The sequence below is a fragment of the Salvelinus alpinus genome, chromosome 17 (assembly GCF_045679555.1).
Source record: "Salvelinus alpinus chromosome 17, SLU_Salpinus.1, whole genome shotgun sequence".
NCBI classification, from domain to species: domain Eukaryota; kingdom Metazoa; phylum Chordata; class Actinopteri; order Salmoniformes; family Salmonidae; genus Salvelinus; species Salvelinus alpinus.
Genome location: NC_092102.1, coordinates 6,519,970 through 6,525,969, shown reverse-complemented (window position 1 = coordinate 6,525,969; position 6,000 = coordinate 6,519,970). Strand labels below are relative to the sequence as shown.

At 44.0% G+C, this 6,000-nt stretch overlaps 1 long non-coding RNA gene across 1 annotated transcript; it reads right to left on the bottom strand.

Moving 5' to 3' along the window:
- Positions 1–357: 357 nt before the first annotated feature.
- Positions 358–4,192, bottom strand: LOC139542018 (uncharacterized). The gene is made up of 4 exons (XR_011668448.1): positions 3,961–4,192; positions 3,269–3,737; positions 3,096–3,170; positions 358–1,053 (listed from the first exon to the last, which is right to left on the bottom strand). It is a non-coding gene; the product is annotated as an uncharacterized lncRNA (long non-coding RNA).
- Between the last annotated feature and the right edge of the window lie 1,808 nt (positions 4,193–6,000).

Sequence of the window (6,000 nt, the reverse complement as noted above, 5' to 3'; positions counted from 1 at the left end):
TTCAGAAATGGGATTGAACCATAGACCATTAAATTATTTGCATTATAAATTGGACTCAATTCTGCTTTTCTTCTGGTTACTACTTAATTTCAGAACTTTTCTATAAACTTTCACTTTGCAAGTGTGGAGTAGGTTGTGTAAATACCTGGGAAACATCCCAATTTGAATGCTTTTAATAATTTACTTAAATTTAAAAAAATGTATTATTTGACATAAAAAAAACAAAGGGCGCTCAACCAATTTGAGTTGAGGTGCAACCAAAAACTTGAAACATCATAGAAAAGGAAAAAGCGCAACGCTTCCTCACTATAAAAAATGCATTGTTTTATTCAAGCAAGGTTAAACGATTAACGTTTCGGCCTAGTCAATGACGAAATGCAAGTTGTGTTTGCCCAGTAAAAGGGCGACCCAGACTCACGCTGGTTCTTGAGGGTTGAAGACAGTGAAAAATGATCATTAAGTAAATGGGACTTTTAAATTCTTGAATAAAAATCTTTAATGAACATGAATTTAAATACAATTGACTTGAGGATCAGAGCAGGCAGGCTGACTGGCTAGCCCTGAAGGCCCTCTGCCTCTACCTGTGTGGTTCATCTCAACCAAGAGGTTGTGTGGGTTGTCTTTCTCTCTGTGGGTGTGAATCACTATGACCTCTCCCTCTGCCTGCCATTTGGCTGATCAGAAGCCTTCTGCTCTTTCTTGCTCACATGAACAGGAGGAATTGCTTCTGGGGTAACCTCCTCCTCTATCTAACGCCTCTTCCACCTCCTCTTTCTGACTGTGTTTGACTGAGGTCACTCGTTCTCTCTCCCTGGGTGTTGGATAGTTCCTCCTCCTCTGTGTCTTTGTGAGTTTGGAGGGAGTTATCCTGTTTCGGATCCCTCTAAGGGTGTGCACCGTAATCTCTTTCGGTGTGTTGAGGGGTTCAGTGGTTTTGGAGGGAGTCTGAAGTTCGATCTCTAGCGATGAGTGTGGGGGCTGTACCGTGGTGGTGTCCCCCTCCCTCCTAAGGAGGAGCCACTGAGACATGTGATGAGGCCAAGGAAGATCACTCTGCAAGGACGGGATAGGACACATCACAACACTGCTGCTCATTCATATTCAAACACACCTCAGAGTACGGACACAAACATGGACGCCCCCCCCACACACATACAATGAACTTAACTGTACATATCAGAATCATACATTCGACAGCCACCTCTTCCCCCACATGTATTGATCCCCCACCTCAAACATGTTGAGTCAATTCCAGATGCTGGAATGGTGCTGGAATGCAGGTGCAGTAGGGCCTAGTATGTAATGATGTGATACCATGTGTACCCCATATCCTGTGTTTGTGTTGATGTTTTTTAAAATTTGATTTAACTTTTATTTAAACAGGGAGTCACATTGAGATTAAACATCTATTTTACAAGAGTGCCCTGTACAAGTTGAAGTCATATTGAACAACTACCAGAGAGAACCTTCTCTACATAGGAATTGCATACCATCTTTTTTACATACATCAAAATAATACTTTACTGTCAATCAGCATTTACTTACTTAGATAAGGCCTCAACAAGGCCCCAGTTAATGGTTGAAAATAACGTATTTCAGTGCCAATGAGTTACACTGAGTGTATAAAATATTAAGAACACCTGCTCTTTCCATGACATATGCTGACCAGGTGAATCCAGGTTAAAGCCATAATCCCTTATGGATGTCACTAGTTAAATCCACTTAAATCAGTATAGATAAAGAGGAGGAGACAGGTTTTACAAAATATTGTAAGGCTTGAGACAATTGAGACAAGGATTGTGTACGTGTGCCATTCAGAGGGTGAATGGGCAAGACAACATATATACGTGTCTTTCAACGGGGCATGGTAGTAGGTGCCAGGGGTACCAGTTTGTGTCAAGAACTGCAACGCTGCTGGGTTTTTTACACTCAACAGTTTCCCGTGTGTATCAAGAATGGTCCACCACTCAAAAGACATACAGCCAACTTGACACAACTGTGGGAAGCATTGGAGTCAACATGGGCCAGCATCCCTGTGAATGTGTTGTACACTCAGTACATTAATAGTATTGGTACCGTGTTCTTGCCGTAACCTGTAAAGCTGGAGCAGCCTGCGAGGCAGGGGGAGGTGTAGGTGATGCCGTTGTCTGAACACACAGGGTCCCACTCCCCAGCAAAGCAGGAGCAGTCTCTGTTACACTCTGACAACAGGCTGCCATCGTACACCAGGGGACCTGGGGAACAAAGAAAATGGCTGGCAATAATGATGTTTAAATAATTGTTGCTGAACTATCAGTGACATAGGCACAGTGACAAAACAGTCAGGAATCCTGGCTCAGTAACAACCATACTGTATATTCCCACAAGAGGGAGCCCTGGCACAAGCCCATGTGTGTTTTGGTCTAACTCTCCCTCATATTCCACTGATCAAAACTTTTGTTTTTATCAACCCACCAACCAACCAACCAATCGGATGTCATATTTACACGTTGTAGGACACGGTCAGACCAGCAACCTTAACGTTGTCACACTTAGTGCCAGACTGCAGAGGGAGGAGGAGGTAGGCCATGAAGGAGGTGACGAAAGACAGCTGGGCTCCAGACACAACGCCAAGCTTATACCTCTTCATCAGTAGACCTCCCAGGAATATCCCCACCGCACCCACAGGCAGGTTCAACTCACCTGGAAAAGTTATACTCACACATCTTTAGTGCTACCAGTGTGCTGGAGTTTCATTTCCACTCATGTTCAACAAACCTACAGGGGATGGGAGAGATGCCATTCAACATCAGTACTGACAGGAGGGAACATTTCAGTTGGAGCATGTCCAGGTTTCTATGGCTTCGTTGAGAAAAAAGTATTCAGTACTTTTTTTGAGTAATTGGTCTTTTGACCAATCAGATATGCTCTGAAAAAGAGCTGATGTGAAAATATCTAATGTGATTGGTCAAAAGACCAATTAGTGAAAAAAAGATCATAATTGGGCTGCCAGTCTAAACGCATCCCTTGTCTCTCTGTCTCTGACTCAAACTTCAGTCCTTGCATCGATTACAGAAGGCTGAAAAGAATTACGATCAAGAATCGTTACCCCCTACCCGATGTCCGCCGCCTTGGAGTTGGCCCTAGGAGCCCAATTCTTCACCAAACTGGACCTCCGCAACACTTAAAATCTGGTGAGAATCAGGGGGGGAGATGAGTGGAAAACTGCCTTTAACACCTCTAGTGGTCACTGAGTATTTAGTCATGACCTTCGGAATATCGAACACACCGGCAGTCTTTCAAGCATTGATCAATGACACTCTTAGGGATTTGCTGAATCGGTTCGTCTTTGTTTACCTCGACGACATCCTGATCTTCTCCAAAAACCCTTCCGGAACACATACAGCCCTGTCCCACCTCACTCAAGCAGGTTTTTGCTGGAATCCCGAGGCTGACAAGGCATTCATAGAGCTCAAGGGACGTTTCACCTCCGAACCCATCCTCGTTCATCCTGATCCTACACGCCCCTTTGTGGTAGAGGTGGGCGCCTCGGACACCGGAGCTGGGGCGGTCCTTTCACAGCGGAACGAGGAGGACAAGAAACTGCACCCATGCGCCTTTCTCTCCAAGCGGTTCTCGACCAGCGGAAGGCAACTACGATGTAGGCAACCGGGAGCTCTTGGCAGTTAAGTGGGCCCTTGAAGGGGCGGAGACACTGGTTGGAACCACTGCTTCATCTTCTGGTCTCTTCTCTGCACCTGGGTCCAACTTTACCACATCACAGTTAAAGCATCTCTTAATCCCTTCTCTTAACATGTATGGCCCCAAAACATAATCAAGCCAATTACGCAAGACTTTAGTTCTATGTTAACTGAGATTAATCAACAACTGGATACATTTCTTTATTTCTAAAGTGACACTATCCTCCGCATTGGAGTTTCTCTAGAAGCACAAGTTTAACCAGTATTTCAGTTGTTTTACCGTCCCATGAAGAAGTGTGGCAGGCCTGTGAGGAAGGATCCTACAGCCATGAGGAAACAGCCCATAGCAATGAGCCTGGGCCGGTGCAGCTTCGCCCCAAAATGGCTGACCACAGCCAGGAACAGCAGGTTACCTGCAAGAAACCACAACACTACAGTAGCCAGGAATCGCAAATTATAAACACTGTTTTTTTGTTAACAAAAAATGGCATATCAGTTTGGATACTAGGCTGCAACAACATAGCATCACATAAAACAATGTTAGATGTTTGACAGTAGTCATGGACAAACACCAGTCAATCAATTAATAGGAACAACTATAAAACTGGACAGTATTGTGAGCAGACTGATTGAACCACAAAAAAATGGATCATACTGTAGTCTGTATCTGGTTTTTACTACATGAATTCTCAAGCAACTCAATGCTATTGTTGATACCCATCTCAAAACGACCAAAACCAGCAGATTGTTTTTATGTGGTGGGAGAAGTTCATCATCAGACAGAGATTCTGGTATTCCTCCAACAAACTTGATTTTTATTGTCTTCAATAATTCATCATACAGAGGTTGGTGACATGAATAACACCATACAATATTGTCAGGCTTTTGAGATAACACATGTTCAGAATTCTCTAAAATACTTTTTACAAAAAAAGTTTTACCACTGTTTGAGGGGCCTGCAATTAATGCTGAAAAAGGCAGTTGTAAACGCGGGTCAAAATCCTCGACAGCAGTCATAATATCTTACGCTTTAAGACACACTGGGGCTTGTAGCATAAGTCAGTAGCCAAAGGGCAATGTGGTACCGTCAGGCAATAGCTGTCGCTTGTCATAGACTACCCTGAATCTTTTAGTGAGTGGGGCGTTTCTTAGATGGAACCCCTTTTTATCCCTCACAATTTTTTTGTAGGAGCTCAAAATCTCCAAGTCACTATTCCTGTCATTTACGAACCCCTCGACCAAGCGCGTGATTGATTCCAAGTTTACACGCGGGGCATTTTCGTAGTTTTGAGTCACGCCTTTGGCTTTCAACACCACGTGATTGGCTTTAGTCCTAAAAGCATAGCTTTTTGGGCCACATGAGGACCATTCTGTAATATGGTCACCCTCTTCGAGTTCACTCGTTAAACCCCCAAGATAGTTGCTAAGTGGGGGGTTCCAATCCCCCTGTTTGCTTACATAGACCACAGAGTCTGTGTCGTGGTAAAGAACCCGCCGCTGAAGCTGTTCCATGAGGGTGTACAGTTCAAGTCGGCCATAGGCTGTGGTAAATGCTGCAAGAAACACATTTACATTACCAGGGGGTAGAACCCACTTTTGGTGGCGCCGCCATTGCACCAATGCAATGTCTTGACTCAAGAAGGAAAAATGTGAAATTTCGTATTGGTCCGAAAAAACAAATTCCCAAAATTCTTCGGGGTCTTTAATGATCGTCGTTGTTAGCATATTGCATCTCTGCGCTAATTTCCCCCAAAGGGAGTTCAAGTACAATTTCGACACATTTCTTTTGGTTTTGTTGACCTCTATTCTGTCAGGGTCAAGAAGTATGCCTTCTCTGTCATGGTAGTCTTGAATGTACTTGTCTTTACTCTCTTGATCTGTGACCGATGCAGGATAGCCTGAAGCCATCTGCTTGCATCTCAAGAAGGTCTTGATGTACTCTTTAAAAAGTGTGTCTGATTTCCTGGAAAAGTTCCACACTTCAAAGATTTTGGCCACACGATACCCCTTCTCTAAAGCCTTAGAGAATTCAACGGTGACCCATACACCGGTCAGGGCTCTTTCTTGATCTGTGTGATCACATGGGTTTTCCTGGTTGTTGTTTTCACTGCATGTGAACAGGGGAAAGATGCACACTCCCCTGTGCAGTGTTGTTTTCACTGCACAGGGGAAAGAAAAGTTTTCCTTTAGGACCCTTGTATGGCAACACAGGTATAAACAGCCCCCTAGGTGGGTATACAGTCGCTTTGATTAAACCAAAATAATTTTGGGGTACGTCAAAGTCGCTGTGAATAATTTCAGGATGCCCTATAGGATAGCA